Genomic DNA, 16,919 nt, shown 5'->3' on the forward strand with positions numbered 1-16,919 from the left:
CATCAGACGTCGTTTTTCTCATAGGAGACTGGAATGCTAAGGTCGGGAGTGAAGAAATATCCAGAATTACAGGCAAGTTTGGTCTTGGTGAGCCAAATGAAGCTGGGCAGAGGCTAGTAGAGTTCTGTCAAGAAAACAACCTGACCATAGCGAATACTCATTTTCAACAGCACAAGAGGCGCCTGTACACATGGATTTCACCGGACGGTCTGTACAGGAATCAGATCGATTATATTACTTGCCGGCAGAGATGGAGAAGCGCTATACAAGCAGTAAAAACAAGGCCTGGAGCCGATTGTGGCACCGATCATCAGCTTCTTGTTGCCAAAATTAAGCTTCGATTGAGGAAAACGCAGAAAACTAGAAGGCCTTTCAGGTATGATCTGGATCAGATTCCATTAGAATATGCTGTGGAAGTGAGGAATCGATTTCAAGAATTAGATCTAGAAGACAAAGAGCCCGAACAGATGTGGACTGATGTTCGTGATCTAATACAAGAAGTTGCTACTAAGGTAGTTCCAAAGCAAAAGAAATGCAAAAAAGCAAACTGGTTATCTGAAGAGGCTTTGCAAATATCTGAGGAAAGGAGGATGGCAAAAGGTAAGGGGGAAAGAGAAAGATACAACCCAAGCAGCACACCAGCATTGGTCCAACAATGGTTCATCACTGGAAAAGAATGGCATCAATATTGGACTGATATTGGCATTTGGGCATTTTACTACATTCTCCATTCTTGGTCCATCTTTCGTTCCAAGATTGGTCCAGTGTTCAACCAAGCTGGAGCCACCAATGTAGGCACAATATTAGACTTTCCATTCATGCACCATGATTCTTGCCAATACTGTCCAGCATTATACCATCATTGTATTACCAATATTTGTTTAATACCAGCTATTCCATTGATGGCCCATTGTCAATGCCAATATCATACCAATGGTTAGCCATTGCAGGTGCACTGGCTACTCCATTCATGCCGCATATTGTCGATACCAATATTAATCGAATGGTTTATGGGTACACCGGCTACTCCATTCATGTACCATTGATGATGTCAAGATTACACATTTTGTGGCACTGCCTGTGCAGGCCATAAAATGCAGCCTTTTTCATTCTATCCATATTCGTGACAGCACATCGAACTTGCTGGGACAATAATGACCTTTCAAATTGGAATGGCCATAATAATTCAAATTGTCGCTCATGAGCAACCAGTAGATATTCACAAAACAAGGGCATGGTTCACAAAGAGATAATATTTATTGCAATTGTTACTATAGACGGCAGTTGTTACTAGCCAGCGCTGAGGGCACACACAGCCGCAGTTATCAGGGCAGTGGCAGGGTTGGTCAGGGCAGGGCGGGCTCTCGGGAAGTGGAAGGGGCCAGGGAGCTGGAGGTCACACTCATAGGCGTAGTGAGGGGGCTGACCCTGCAATTGCATTCACAGGTGGCATGCCTGGTTCGACAGGGGAGGTTTCAGCAAAACGCCTTTTTCTTCCACCCCCCCTGTCACAGGAACCAGGCAGCCACCTGCGAATAAATGCCTGTGCCTCCAAATCGTCCACCCCAACTTTTTCGCAAAAGGCACCTGCACAAAAACAATTAGGAAACAAAATTTACAACACTATTACGAGGCATATAAAATCGCGTGCATTATTTTAGGAAGATGTAGAAAATTCCAGAATTCATGTACCGAAATTCATGGTCAATGAGAAACACTACACTGATGAGTTCCAGATTAGTTTCAGCTGCCTTGGGTTTATTAGGATGAAAGACGCACATACATTGCATAGCATGTGCCCTGTTGAATTTTGATCGCCTCCACAGCAATATGGCTGAGACAGCCAGTGTTTCATCCCACACAAGGAATTAGTGCTTGATTGTCGGCTGTCTCCGCATATGACTGGCGCGCTAGTTTTTTGCCGCTCCTACGCTTTCGGCGATGTGCAAACAGTTTATACTAAATATCGTTACCAAGAGAATGTTCGGCGACCATTTGCATTTTTTTTAACTGGCTAGATATAATATACACAAGCGATCTAAGCCCACGACTGCTGCACTGGCCGCTGGTTAGCTGATATACGCTTTTGACTGGTTTTGTGGGTAGTTCACTTAAACGGGAGCTCACTTAAACGGGTAGCTCACAGGTGCATCATTTTTACACATATACTGCTTGTCCGAGCAAATTTGATCCAAGGGATAAAAAAAAAACATTTCGGAGGCAGGCAAAGGAAACCAGATACATATTGCTGGAAGCTACCTTGAGCGCCACAGAAAAGGTTTTGTTTGGAATCCTTAATTGACATTATTTACCTAAATTACTGATTATTGACTTACACAATACATGGTGTTGCTACTTTGAAGAGTACCGGCACAAACCACGTTTGATTATTTGCGATAAAGAGCCCTCACGTCTGCATTTTGAACGCCAGATACAGTAGGAAACCACGAAAATACAAAAATCAGATTCCTGGACAATACAATTGAGGACTTGGCTTGGCTCGACAGCCCTGTGTAGCGTTAGACCTACAAGTTGCCTATGGTTTCTTCGTCCGCGCCAGCACATTCGTCCAGCAAGACTGTATTTGTATTTTATAGCTAAAAAATACTGTTCCACTCATTTGTATCCTTACCGCTTTGTAGTCATTATCCGCATTGCAAAGTTCGGCGCGCTCATTGTAACTCGAGCCTTCATGTGCGCCAAAGGGTCGACGCGAAGCAACCATCGCCAGCATATCACCCTTACTCATGCATGGGGCTAGCCATCATAGCGGCAGGTTATTTTGTCCGCTCAAAATCATGTTGTGAGCAGCACAATCGAGGTGCGCGAATGGGCTGGTAACGGTATCTACATAACCCGGAATTTATCTGCAGCTGGAAAAAAAGGTACACATGAGGTTTCTAACAGCAAATATTGAAACAGGGGTTTCCGAACGTGCTCACCGACTCTAAGTCCTACTTATTGTCTAAAGTGAATATTTAGTACTTGAAGCGAATAACCTCACTTCGCTACGTACACAATAAAAATTTTCTGCGCTGTCCTAAGTTGCTGCCAGCAATGCGCCACCGGTTTCCATCGTGTTTCTAATGGTTTATTTATAACCCTTGGCTCAAGATATGGGGCGCAGCAGGTGTGATGTAGCTTGAATAAAACCTGCAAGAGATTATATATATAGGTAGATTTGTAAGGTTTACAGATTTCACTTACAAATTCTACGGGAATCGCGTCACTGCGGCCTTTCTTTGACACGTAATAGCGCTATATTCGTGGCTAAAATAAAGTACTCAACGTATCATTTAAGCTTAGCAATTGCAGCTGTAACAGAAAGTGAGGGCCGGCGACAGCTAAGGTGTGCCTAGCTTTCAAATTTTCTTAGATGACACAACCGTTCGAAATATGGAATATTAAAAAAAGCCCTTGATATTGACTTTCTCACAGCGTATTATGGGTGCCTTAGTTTAGAAACATAATCCAGGTCCCATGGCCATCTTTCGTTTCCAATGAAATTCTTATATGTGGTGGGCGAATATCTAGACACAAAAGAATTAACTTTAGTTTTTCAAGATACGCGTAGTTCCCTCGAAAAAAAAATTGTGTGGTATATCTCTAGAGGTAGAAAACGCTGTTTTTTCCATTTCAAAATGCTGCAAGTTTGGATACCATGATTTTGTCATCTACTATGTTTTACTCACTAAATATATGCAGGTTTTACATTTACAAACACTATTAGAAACCTGTTTTGTTTTTGCAGTTGAGTTATTAAAAAATCGCAAACTTTGCTTCAGGAGCGTTATGCTGCAAAAATATTATTCATTTTTAACCTTATGTACTGGCATATGATGCATTAGGTTGGTTGCACTAAATATGTTTTCACTTCCTGACGCATGCTCTTAATTCCAGGCAGTATCTGGAGCTCCAGACCACTAGGTGTGTTCTCCACAACGGATCAAAATTGCTCAGAATTCGAAAACAGCAGTAAAGGGCAAATTTGTGCAATTAAATAAAGATCACCAGGGATTTTCATTCAAATCCCTCTCAAAAATCTTCAGTACCTCAAAAATATCGCGGACTGAAAAGTGTTGCGTTATACTGTTTAAAAATATAACACTAAATATTAAACCGAGTGCTTGTGCTGATAATGGCCAAATTCAGCCTTCATTCTTGCAAGATCCAATAATATCTTGGCACGGAAACTATTTCTCTACATTATCTAGGTTCCATTCTTTATTTATGAAAAAATTTGAAGCTCTAGATTTGTGTGTGTTTCTGCATATTATTTTGAAATTGGACAAAAGTAAGAAAATGTTAAAATAAGGAAAACTGATTAGAATTGAAGAAACGGCCGCAACATCAATTTTTATCAAAATCTGTAGAAACAATGCAAAGTATATTATTAATATGAGTCAGTAAATATATTGAATTCTGCAAAATGTAATATTAGAAATATAAAAATGCCTGTTTTTGTTCTATAAATGTGCTTATATGGCTCCCCCTTATGGAGTAGGCATCAAAACTTCAAGTTAGTATTTGCTGAATTTAGTTACATTTTACCTTAAGTAAAATGTAAAACCTTGTCAGCGCTTATACATCCTTTTTCTGCTTCTGGGCAAATAGCTTAAAATGGTATTGATTCACTATTTCTGTCAATTTCATGGCAGACCGCAAGTGAAGGCTGAACTTTTTCTCTGTCCTGCATTCTTTTTTATTGCTAGGTGCAATAGTATTCAATCTAGTTTATTAATATAATATTCCATTTCTCAGCTTTGACCACCACTAAGGATACCATATTTTTGAAGATGATTTTTCAATGTGTAAGTTTTATAATTACAATCATAAGCAAATCGCTTTCCAGCGTAATAATTTTGGTGGCGTTACAGAGAACACACATAGAAGGTTAGAGTCTCCAAATTCTGCCTTAAATTAACAATATGACCTGCGTAATAAACACAGAATGTTTTAGTGCAAACGACGTAACGCATCACGTCAGTATGTAAGGTTGAACATTAACATTTTTGTAGCGCGTTGTTCTTGAAGCAAAATTGCGATTTTTTACTAAATCAACGGCATCAATGAAACACACTTTTAATACTTCTTATACAAGTAAATGTTACGCAAATGCGGTGAGTAAAAAGCAATGAATGACAAAATTTTACGCAACCAGCCGGCCTCCAAAACTTTTTGAAACGACAAAAACGGCGTTTTCCAGCTTTAGTGATAGGCGTTTTTTTTTTTTTTTCGAGAATACTACGCCGCATCTGGCAAACCTAAGGGTCATTCCTTTGTGTCGAGACATTAGCCCACTACATATGAAAATTTAATTTAAAAAAATGGTCATGGCACCACGATTACTGTTCCTGTCCGAAGACATCCATATTTGTTTTCATTTCGTCTCTTCAAACAGGCTGGTTTAGCCAATGCGGTGAATAAAAATATCATCGCATATATTAAAGATTTTCGCGCTATATGTTATAGCTAAAGCTACCTAGATTGTCACAACTGTCATACATTATTTGTAGCTGGAACAATATCACAAAAGGGATTCGATTGCAAATTGTTCGCTAGTTAAATAGACGTACGAGATGACACACGTATACTTTGTAGAATAAAATTTAGGAAAGAGCAGATACAAACTACAGGCGAATAATGCTATGATATGGAGCATATGTATTAATCCGATTAACAGTAAAAAAATCAACTTTTAACATATTAATATATTCGACAAACTATTGGATGCTCACATAGGAACACAGTTAATGAGCTCATCCACGCATATAATGTCTATGGGCATTAGATGTGTGGATGACTTCGTTTTATTCCAATTCGTGCGTCACTCAAAATAATTGAGCGAGAAAAAAGTTAATGTCTACACAATTTTCAGTGAGTATACCACAAATTATACTAAGGTGCCTCATATATGTCACATCACCTAGCAAGTGAAATGGGATAACAGAAGTAATCAGACTCTAACTCTGATCAGCATTTCGCTTTTGCGCCATCTTTGTAAGTTTTTAGGCAGGCTTTTCCACTGATTATCCTCTTCTTTATACCCCTGCCACCCACAGGACACAAATCTTCTGGGGGTACCGAACTGCTGGTTTTCGCACCAGTGATACAACTTAATCGATCCATTTATACGTAGAAAACACTCTCGATGCGCACCTAAAAAAAATGAAAGCATGTATGTGTAGGCGAAATCATTCACCGGCGATTTAATGATATGATTTGAACAATAAAATCACACTCGAAGTAACAAAAAAGTGGTGGAGAGATAGGAATTGAAGCAATGAAAGGCGGTTGCTTTCTGCAAAAATAAAAATAAAAAGAGGTCCACCGTCTATAAGAATAGGCAATAACAATAAGGCATATTTAAAGGTGCATGCAGCAGTTACAGCGATGCAGTGCTACCTTTTTTTAGGCAGGCTTTTCCGCTGATTTTCTTCTTCTTTATTGCCCTTCCAACCACAGGACACACATATTCTGGGGGTTGTCGGTTTTCGCACCAGTGAGACAACTCAATCGATTCATTTCTACGTAGAAAACGCTCCCGATGCGCATCTAAAAAAATGAAAGCATGTATGTGCAGGCTAAATCATTCACACATGATAAAACAATATGATTTGAACAATGAAATCAAATGATCACACCCAGAGCAACAAGAAAGTGGTGGAGAGACAGAAATTGAAGCAATGAAAGACGGTTGCTTACTGAACAAAGCCTATAGCAAGAGGTCCTGCGTCTATAAGAATAGGCAATAAATTAAGGCACGTTTATAGGTGCATGCAGCAGTTAAAGCGATGCAGTGTTACCTTTCTTTTTCACTGCAGTGATTGGTATAAATATTACAGCAATTGCTAGGCATCTCAGGTAACCCCATTGAAAACTTCATCCAAGATACCGAGGAGCAGTGGCGTGTTATTTGCAGCTGTTAACGGAAAAACAGGCTATCCTATGAGTGCATGCGCATTTCCTCCTTTTTGTACCTTGAATAAAAGCGACTGAACAGTGAGTGTTGCAAGAGGTGCAGCGTCCCTAGGAATGGGGAACAAAATTAGGTTTTAGTAAGCAGAGGTACAAAAAGAAGCAAATATGCCTGCAATAATAGCATGATGGCCTACCTTTTGATCAACAGCTGTAAACAACCTGTCACTGCCAGTCGGTTCTTTAGATAGGCTTATCAATGCCAGAGCTTAAACCTAAGAGCAATATGAGTAATATTTATTGCGGTCACGGCCGTAAACAATTCTAGCGCAACACTCCATTACTGTAACTATTCAACAGTCCATTTATACATATCGTTCTATAAAGAACCATGCACATCATATTAAGTTGCTCTTTTCTACTCCCAAATGATTTCTTATAGAATTAGAATACGTGGATCGCTGCTTCGGTTTCAACATTCTTGCACGATGGCTATGGCGTGCACTTCATGCATACGGTACGGTACGTGAGGTACAAAGAGCTGTAATTGCCGAACAGGCGGACCTGACGGCCTGTCCCATTTCGCCTGAAAGTCCGCGCCGTGATCGAGCGCTTCGCGAGCAACATATTTCGGGCGATATGGTTGCCTCATACCGGCCGTCAATGTTTTGTACAATGTGTCCCGCGTGCACATTGTTTACTTTGCAGTGACAGGGACGCAGTCCACACACGGCTTATGTGCCTTTTTGTTTGTATTGTTATTTTCCCCCGCCTTCGAAGCGCGTCTGCGAAATCGCTCTCCTATTGTCGCCGCTTTCTGATAACGCCCTCACCTGAAGGCGCGTGCTCAGAAGGGGGGCGTCGATTAAAAAAATTTTGAAAAGGGGCTCACTTGCGCTGTTCACGGCTTTCAATTCCTCAATATAATATTAACCCTTATAAAAGTGGAGGTTCATTATGACTTGATTATAGCCTAATCATCAAGCGGCATCACGCACACAATGTCCGCCCCACTGTAAAATTCGCTTGCACAGACGGCACGGACAGTTTTCAAAACTTCGTCTGTACATCTGAAAACAAAAAACTGCCCTTAACTCTTCAGAAAATCCAAAAACTGTGTGAACATGGCTTTCTGCGCGCATAAGAGAGGCTGTCCAAAATATATGTACAAAGCTGGGCGCATAGTATCTGGTTACTAATTGATTGCGGCGCGCTGCACAGTAAAAAAACTTCGCAAATGGCTGCCTGCAGTGTTTTGTCACGTGTTGGTGGCATACACACCTGTTACGCACGGCTCCTCTATTTTCCGCGCAAATGCTATTCATATCGCAGCCAGCAAATAAGTCCACGCAGTTGGTTGCATGTAACCAGGACGAAAATTCGCTTAGTTCTTGAAGTCATGCTTCACGCAGTTGTTTCGAAAAGAATACGGAAAGAGAACATTTGGGACTGGCGGGAGATTATATAGAACCAATTATGAAGCAATGGCATGCTGCAAAGATATATACTCACGGTCTAAGATGACGGCGTTCACTGAGTCCGATAATGCCGATGGTATTCCGCCATTGCTGTAATCCGTACTCCGGCGACATATCACAGCTCAGCTATTCACTGATATGTAGCAAGCACAAACCGGAGCACATGGACATGTATAGGCGCAAGAGAAAATTATGCACAGCGCAATGAAAAAGAAAGTTAATGAGGGAAGAAATTAAAGAAAGGTTTAAGAAGCTGTCACAAGACTTGTAGCGTCTTCAACAAGCTCTGAAACGAACGCTTCGGGAGGAGGCCGCACAGCAGCGCAGCTGGGGATGCTTTCTGTTGTGTCTTGCACGTAGACGCGTAGGCGAGGGGCAACAGCGAACCGCTCAACCAGTGCGCGATTCCCGCCGCGGTGTTGTGTTCGCATGGGCTGCGCGTGGGAACGAAGGACCAACGACCCTCTCAACATTCCGTTCCTCCCAGCCCTCTTCTGCTTGCACCGGCCAGCCGTGACTTCGGACCGTGCCGATGAGCGGCCGCCAGCGCGCACCGCTCGAGTCGAGTTCTAAAAAATAGTTTTGTTTTGTGTGTTCGCAATCGCATTGTTTCTTCAAGCCAACCACGTACATAACCTCTTCTAAAAAAAATAGAAAGCCTCCTCATCTACCATCCACATTCTTGCGTAAATCCATACAGTTGGTGCATCGACAAATGCGCGCGTCATCTTTCCCCTCCCGTTCGCCACCTATGATCGAACAAAGGATGGTCGTTCGACCTTTTATATTTACTTCAAAATATTATATATTGTTGCGTGATGACTGATTAATAATGACGAAGAGGCGGAGTTCCGTGCTTCTCTTCTATTCTGGCCAACTTTGGTTATAGATTAATCAAATTATGTTCAAGTTATCTAGCTGAAAATTATCTGACTAAATATATAGTTTTTATTTGTATTCAGTTGTTCGCTTTTCAGGTATGAGTAGATGTTTTTATAAAAATTCTCAACATCGGCCCAGGAAATGAAAATTTCCTAATTTGCAGGCCTTTATTTCAGAAAAGGTTCATGTTAGAGCAGCAATAATTCCACAATATGTTCTCAGCATAATTATCCGCAAACAGCTAAAACTCATATTTTTATGACATTTGAATACAAAGATACGATCGCGCTAATTTACAGAAAACAGCGAATATTGAAAATTTTTAGGAAAAAAAAACAGTTTTAAGATTGTTCAAACTTTTTCCACCCATTCTACACTACCTCAGCTTTCAAAAACATTAAAAAACACCTTGCATAATTTTGTAGCGCAAGTAATTATGGCCACTTCGATAAAGCCTTTGTCCAATTATAGCGCACCGCGCAGTTCTGAAGATTCTACGGAATTTGTGAATTGTTCAAGGTTTTTAAATTTTGGCATATAATTTTGTAACAGGGAGAAATATATTTACAAAAGAGGATTAAATATATATACATTGAGGAACAGCCAAGGAGCCAGGCTACGAGGGCCCCCGTTCGACGCACTTCTTTTTCTTAATCTTCCACAAACGAGCGCGCCACTTCGTCCTCATCATTCTCCAGCTATAACAATATTTCTTCGGTCATGTTTTGTCTCGACTTCGCGAATCGACGATGACAGACACAGCAATGAATGATTCAGAATCAATTTTGTGCGCGTCGAGGTTCTGATGCGCTGTGGCATCAGGCAACACACAGACGTTTTTCGCAATCACCTTCACCTTAACGCGGATTGCACAAAAAGACAATAACGTTCAATGAGCAAGCAACGTATTCCAAATCATTTTAGTAGAATGAAAGAATTGGAAAGGGCAAGGAAAACTGCCTCATTAAAACAATGTTTCTGGGCTGCATTCGTTTTTTCGAATGACTCGACAGCGCACATTATTTTCATTCCTGTACAGTTTTTTTATTCCTTTGCCACCGCCTAGCGCGGCTGGAATGGTCAAACTCTAAACTAATAGGCGGAACAAACTATTTTTGTTGTTTATTGTCGATATATATGTTGTGCGCCATATAAATGTACCGGGGCCTGCATGCTCGCAGTCTGCGCGAAAAACTGTCATTTTTTTACCACCGTGTGAATGCCCAAAACTAAAATGGTAACCTCGCGAGTCTTTCGGCTTTTCATTTTCATGAAATTGATTGCCAGTGATTGCGTCCAGAAAGTACACACATCATATTCGGTCCTTTCTCCAGGTAAACAGACGATGCTGCGCGTAGTTCCTTATGGATAATACAAAAGCACTAGAACAAAAACATCGCTGAGAAAATGGTCATTTGTTCCTTCAACTTGAGGCAACGTTTCCCTTCTCGGCAATGAAAACGCTACCTTCTAATCACTAATTTAATGTCACATGATCATGCTATGGCGACACGGTTTCGTTTTGTATGCGCGTTCTCGCTGACAACTGGATTTGTACTAGAGGTTAAGTAGATGCAGGGATGTAATCGGCGTCCAATACAGGCATATTGGTCGTGAGTGCTAGCCGGCCTGGGGTATACATATGTGGTCGCACGGTCGTGCTATCATCAGATATAATTGTGCGACAAACGTATGCGCCTGCGACAAAATCTGCATGCATGCCAATAGCCTAAAACCGTAAACACATTTAGCTGACCCCCAAAAATGCGCTGCATACGAGCGCACCGAACAGACGAATCCAGACAGCTGCAGCGGTACGTGCTTGAATGCGTTATAGTAATTGTCCCGTACGTGGTACTCTGTGAGGTCCGAACGATCGATCGGCTGAAATGTTGTCGGAATTAAATGCCGCGGTTCGGCGTCCAGCGCACGTGCATTCAACCATAAAAATGTAGAATTTGTTTTGATTGAATGGTCAACGGAAAATATTCACTTCGGTAGCCCATTAAAGCTGCGTTTTTAGGATGGCAATGACAATCAGGAGATCAGGGTGCAAAGTGGTCCATCGTGGGCAGTTTTCATACAGGGATAGCTAATATTGAAAAAACACAAGACAAATTGGTCCATTACAGCCAGTTTAAAAAAAAACGGGACGGTCAACGTCGGAAGAACACAGGACACCTTGTTCCATTGTAGCCAGTTTTAAAAACTGAACGGGCAACACCGGAAGAACACAGGACAGCATGGTCCATTGTAGCCAGTTTCAAAAAAGGAATGGCCAACGACGGCGGAACATCGGACAACTTGGTCCATTGTAGCCAGCTTTAAAAAACTGAACATCCAATACTGGAAGAACAGAGGATAACATTGTCCATTGTAGCCATGTTTAAAAACCGGAACCTCCAATGCTGGAACAACACAGGACAACTTGGTCCATTGTAGCCAGTTTTAAAAAACGGAAAACCCAACGACGGAGGAACGCAGGACAACTTGGACCATTATAGCCAGTTTTAAAACCCGGTGCGACCATATTGGAGAAACAATGGCAATCTCGGTCCAATATAGACATTCTATATGTACGGCAGCGCCAATATCTGGAACTCACTGTACATCTTGGCCCAAGCTAGCCAGTGCTGGCTATTGGCAGTGCCAACACTGGGAGAGCATTGGCTAGCCTGGGCCATTGTTGGACATGGTGTTGACTAGCATGTCCTATGTTGGGAGCATGCTGGTTAGGCTGGCCCACTGTGGGGCCACTGTTTGCCATCGTACTTACAACATTGGCCCAATGCTTTGTGCTGCCTGGGAAGGTTCTCAATGCGGATTTTCAGAAAATAGCAAGGAGAGATAAGAATGCCTTCCTGAACATACAGTGTCAAGCAGTTGAGGACAACAGCCAATTAAGAAACACAAGAGCTCTGTATAAGACAATCAAAGATATCAAAGGAAGCTTCTGTGCTAAGCTGGGCGTGATAAAGGACAAACGAGGCAAGGACCTCACTGAAGCCTCAGAGATAAAGAAGAGGTGGCAGGAATACACAGAAGAACTGTACAAGAAGGACCCGGATGTGCAATCCCAACATAGGACGGTTGTGATTACTGATCTCGAGCCGGGCATCCTGAAGAGTGAAGTTGAATGGGCCTTAGCCAGCCTTGCTAAGAACAAAGCAAGCGGAATTGATGGTATTCCAGCTGAATTGCTTCAAAACCTCAACCACGACGCTGTTAACACACTGCATACATTATGTCAAAAGATTTGGACAGCCCTGCAGTGGCCACAGGATTGGAGGAGGTCAGTTTACATCCCCATTCCAAAGAAAGGCAGTGCCAAAGATTGTTCCAACTACCGCACGATCGCGCTTATTTCGCATGCTAGCAAGGTGATGTTAAAAATCCTGCAAGGTAGGCTGCAGCAGTATGTGGATCGGGAGCTTTCGGACGTGCAAGCTGGGTTTCGCAAGGGCAGAGGAACTAGAGACCAAATTGCCAACCTTCGCTGGATCATGGAAAAAGCAAGATAGTTCCAGAAACCCATTTACTTCTGCTTTATTGATTATGCGAAAGCGTTTGACTGCGTAGATCACAGCAGATTGTGGCAAGCTCTCCAAGAGATGGGAGTTTCAATTCACCTCATCTGTCTCCTCAGGAACCTCTATGAAGAGCAAGAGGCCACAGTCAGAACTGGGCATGGTCTTACTGATTGGTTTCCGATTGAGAAAGGGGTGAGGCAAGGCTGCATACTGTCGCCCTGCCTATTTAACCTATATGCAGAGTGCATCAAGAGGAAGGCCGGTCTGGACGAGTCTTCAGCTGGAGTGAAGATTGCTGGAAAACGTATCAACAACCTTAGATATGCGGATGATACCACTTTAATGGCAGAAAGTGAAGTGGAACTTAAGAGACTTCTGATGCGCGTACAAGAAGAGAGTGAGAAGTTTGGGCTTAAACTGAACATTAAAAAGACGAAGATCATGGCGTCTTGCCCTATCAAGTCCTGGAGCATCAATGGACAAGAAGTGGAAGCTGTGACAGATTTTCTGTTCTTGGGCGCCAAGATTACCTCGGAAGGAGACTGCAGCCATGAAATTAGGAGACGCCTGCTTCTGGGAAAGAGAGCAATGGTTAGCCTTGACCGCCTAGTAAAGAGCAGAGACATTAGTCTGCCAACCAAGATCCGTATAACCCGTGCTATGGTCTTTCCAGTTGTGATGTATGGATGCGAGAGTTGGACTGTGAAAAAGGCTGACCGCCGAAGAATTGACGCGTTTGAATTGTGGTGCGGGCGAAGACTCTTAAGAGTTCCTTGGACTGCCAGAAGATCAAATCAGTCGATATTGTCGACCATAAACCCTGACTGCTCATTGGAGGGTCAAATTCTAAAGTTAAAGCTCAGCTACTTTGGTCATCTGATGAGAAGAAAGGAGTCGCTGGAGAAAGATTTGATGTTGGGAAAGGTTGAGGGTCGCCGGAGAAGGGGTAGGCAGCGAACGCGATGGTTAGATAGCATTCTCGAGGCATTGCAGATGAAGCTATGTGATGTTAAGAAGATAGTGAGAGACCGGAAAGCGTGGCGTGACATGGTCCATTGGGTCACGAAGAGTCGGACACGACTAAACGCCTGAACTGAACTGACTTATTGTTGCTTACTAATAGGAGCCTACCTCCATATTCTGCGTCAATTTGGCCTAAACAGCGCGCTGAATATTTTGTTTTATATCACCCTTGGGAAAAACGCTTGCGAATACATGCTTATGGTTTTCACCGACCCAAGGTTTGCAAGAATTTGTGTGACACGCGGCTCGTAAAATGCCGCTTTTGTTTTTAGATGAGGTGTGTGAAAGCGATTGCTAAAGTCGATTCGAGCTGAGATTCCTTTGAAGGCGCTTTTCACTTTGTTGTTTCCCAATTGCATGTTCATCGAAAATATCCTCGAATACTAGAGCAGCTGATCTCATGATTTTCCTCTATATTAGGTTCAGCACCATTGAAACCTTCTATTTTTCTTGCACGTGAACTGTTAGTGCTATAAGCAGCTTTACTCGGAAGGGACAAGAAAACTCTCCATCCAAATTAGCCGCCATAACCTACTGTATAGGAATAATGGAAACAATATTGAAATAACTACTGAATGCTCTACCAAAAACTAATCAGTGTATACATTTGTTCCTTTCTTCGTTCCTGCGTGGTAACTATTCAAACAAGATTTGGAGAGTACGTTTAGAAAAAGGACTGCGACAGGCAGCAAACGAGCGCGTGAAAAAAAAAACTATGTTTTTGCTGGCAACTATTTTGAGAGCAATTAAGGAAATACGAAGTGCATCGAGAATAGGCAATTTACAAAAAATGAAGCGTGCAAAGCCTCCCTTAATGATATGAATAGCAAGAAAAAGTTCGAAATGAAACTATAGTTTATTTACCCAAGCTTGGCGTAATTAGAAACGGACATAAAATATGGGCATGGATACAAATTATATACAAGTTCCAGGGAGAGGGTTGTTGGCAGCATTGATCACATTTAGCAGGCACAGGGTCCTTGTCGGCTTTGTTCTCATCAAACGAAGCTGTCGAAGGAGTCGCGCTTTTACACAAGCACAACAATGTCGTCTTCGTCAGAGTCACTGTAGGAGTCATCAGGACACGAGGCAGACATGATTTCCTCCACTTTCTTTATAACCATGTTCACGAAAAAGCGCCAGCGTAGGCACACGCTTTGTCGACGGGAACGCATCAAGTCCATTTTGCTGCGGGAAACAGCCAGGATTCGGCAGGCGTCGATGTAAGTCGCTTCACAATATGCGGTAGTCGGCTGAGAGACGCGCGCAGATGGAACTGAACTATTGTTGCCACCAGCAAAAGGCGATGTTGACTCCATGGCTCGGCAAAAGTTGAGCAGGGACTCGCGAGGCCGCACGACTGAAGCTTGGCTGCAACAAGCCAAGAATGGCTTGTTTCATGAAGCACTACACATTTCATGTGTCGAAGATGGAGAGGGTAGATAAAACTGGACTGGTTTAGGGAAAGCAGAGTCTTTACCCTTTCCTTCTCTAGTCGTGTGGAAGCCCGGCTGTTCACTCCCGTTATCTTATCTCTACAGAGAGAAAAACATATTCAGAACCACCTGGTGGTGACCCACTTTTGCTCTTGTGCGAATTACAAACTGACATGGGCTGGAGAGGCCCCTAAGCAGGACCGGTCATGGTTAAAAGCATGTTCAGCACAGGGAAAGAAGCAGAATGACGACACCACACGCAAATCTCTTAATGTAATACCGACGGCCATGTTTTAACAGAATAACGCGGCTCAAACTACCAAACTGGCACTAAGCAGAGTTTCGAATACCTGTCTATAACTTAAGCGTAAATATATAAACTGTGCGCAGGAGCACAAGGCAATGCGCGTTAGTGTCGGCACTGGTACAGTTTGAGGCTGAAATCACATGCGGCAACTTATAATTCCAAACCCGAAGCAGAGCAAAGTCTGTGAGTTAAATTAGGCGCTTTTCGCGGCGCTGTTATTCCTTTGGTAGTGCTGGCTCACCGGCAAAACCTTTAGTTTTATTACAATTTTATAGTTTATTAACGCGTGGACTTTTAAAGAAAAGGACAAAACGATTTTTCTCCCGCCATGCTTGAGTAAAAGTTTATTTGGTGCGTTTCGGCACGCCGCTTATTATGTGAGCTTGTGTTTTAAAAAAGTAATAATTTGGCTTATAATACTCGGTAGCTGAATTGCAATATTTTAGCATTTTTAACGCTCGTCATAAAAAACAAAAAATATCGATAGCCGATAGCATCTTTTCCTGCTTTATTTTTGATGGAGTGGAAGCCTGGGCGAGTTAGTGTTACATAGTCAACGCAATATCCTGTTTAAAATTTTGTATAAGAGCATTGCGAAAATGGATTCCAAATAGCAAGTGTGCGTTATCCAGAAATATATAGTTATGCCCTATATAAGCATTATGCCTTGAGGATTCGTCACAACCGTAACTCAAATCAACGTCTCTGTTTCCTATTTCAAAATCTGGTTTTGCGATTTGCAACCATGACATCACTGTTTATGGTATAGTAACTATAATATGCGCAGAAAAAATATTAAGAGGCGTAATAGTCGTAGTAGTGTAAAGTGACAGTTCCAGTGATAACAAAAACTTAGCTATATCAAACGTTATTCGTATATGATAACGAGGAACAAATGAACTCAATTTCGAGCAATAACATCCCTTGTTTTTTTGTTAGCTCGCGCGTGCCCAGCCTCAGAAGTTGAAGTTCGTAAATTAAAAAAGTAAGAAAGAATGCGTGACCATCAAATTCTTTTTACGTTTGAGAAGAGTTGACCTTGCAAAATAAATTCCAATCGCTACCAAGAGAGGAAGCACCACGCACGCGACCGGAATATTCTCTTGTGCACTTCAGACTATGTCCGGTGGCGGAAACAACTAAAAGAGCCGGAGGGAAGTTGAGACAGTTTTGAAGCTACATGTCCAGAAGAATTCGAACTAGGATAATTTTGAACGCGCTTAGGGCGCCCCTTTCTAGTGTCCAATTTCGATCCTTTGTATTGTCAATTTCATTATTTAGACGTACGTATTTTGCATTCCCATCCAGTTTATGTTTCTGTGTATTTGTGCAGAACAATTGGGTT

General features: G+C 42.2%; 1 long non-coding RNA gene across 1 annotated transcript; it reads right to left on the reverse strand.

Moving 5' to 3' along the window:
- Positions 1-1,243: 1,243 nt before the first annotated feature.
- LOC146194869 (uncharacterized) lies at positions 1,244-8,965 on the reverse strand. The gene is made up of 3 exons (XR_014705498.1): positions 8,431-8,965; positions 6,406-6,555; positions 1,244-1,587 (listed from the first exon to the last, which is right to left on the reverse strand). It is a non-coding gene; the product is annotated as an uncharacterized LOC146194869 (long non-coding RNA).
- Between the last annotated feature and the right edge of the window lie 7,954 nt (positions 8,966-16,919).

Source organism: Amblyomma maculatum, chromosome 3 (genome assembly GCF_055883805.1).
Source record: "Amblyomma maculatum isolate TAMU_Amacu chromosome 3, ASM5588380v1, whole genome shotgun sequence".
NCBI classification, from domain to species: domain Eukaryota; kingdom Metazoa; phylum Arthropoda; class Arachnida; order Ixodida; family Ixodidae; genus Amblyomma; species Amblyomma maculatum.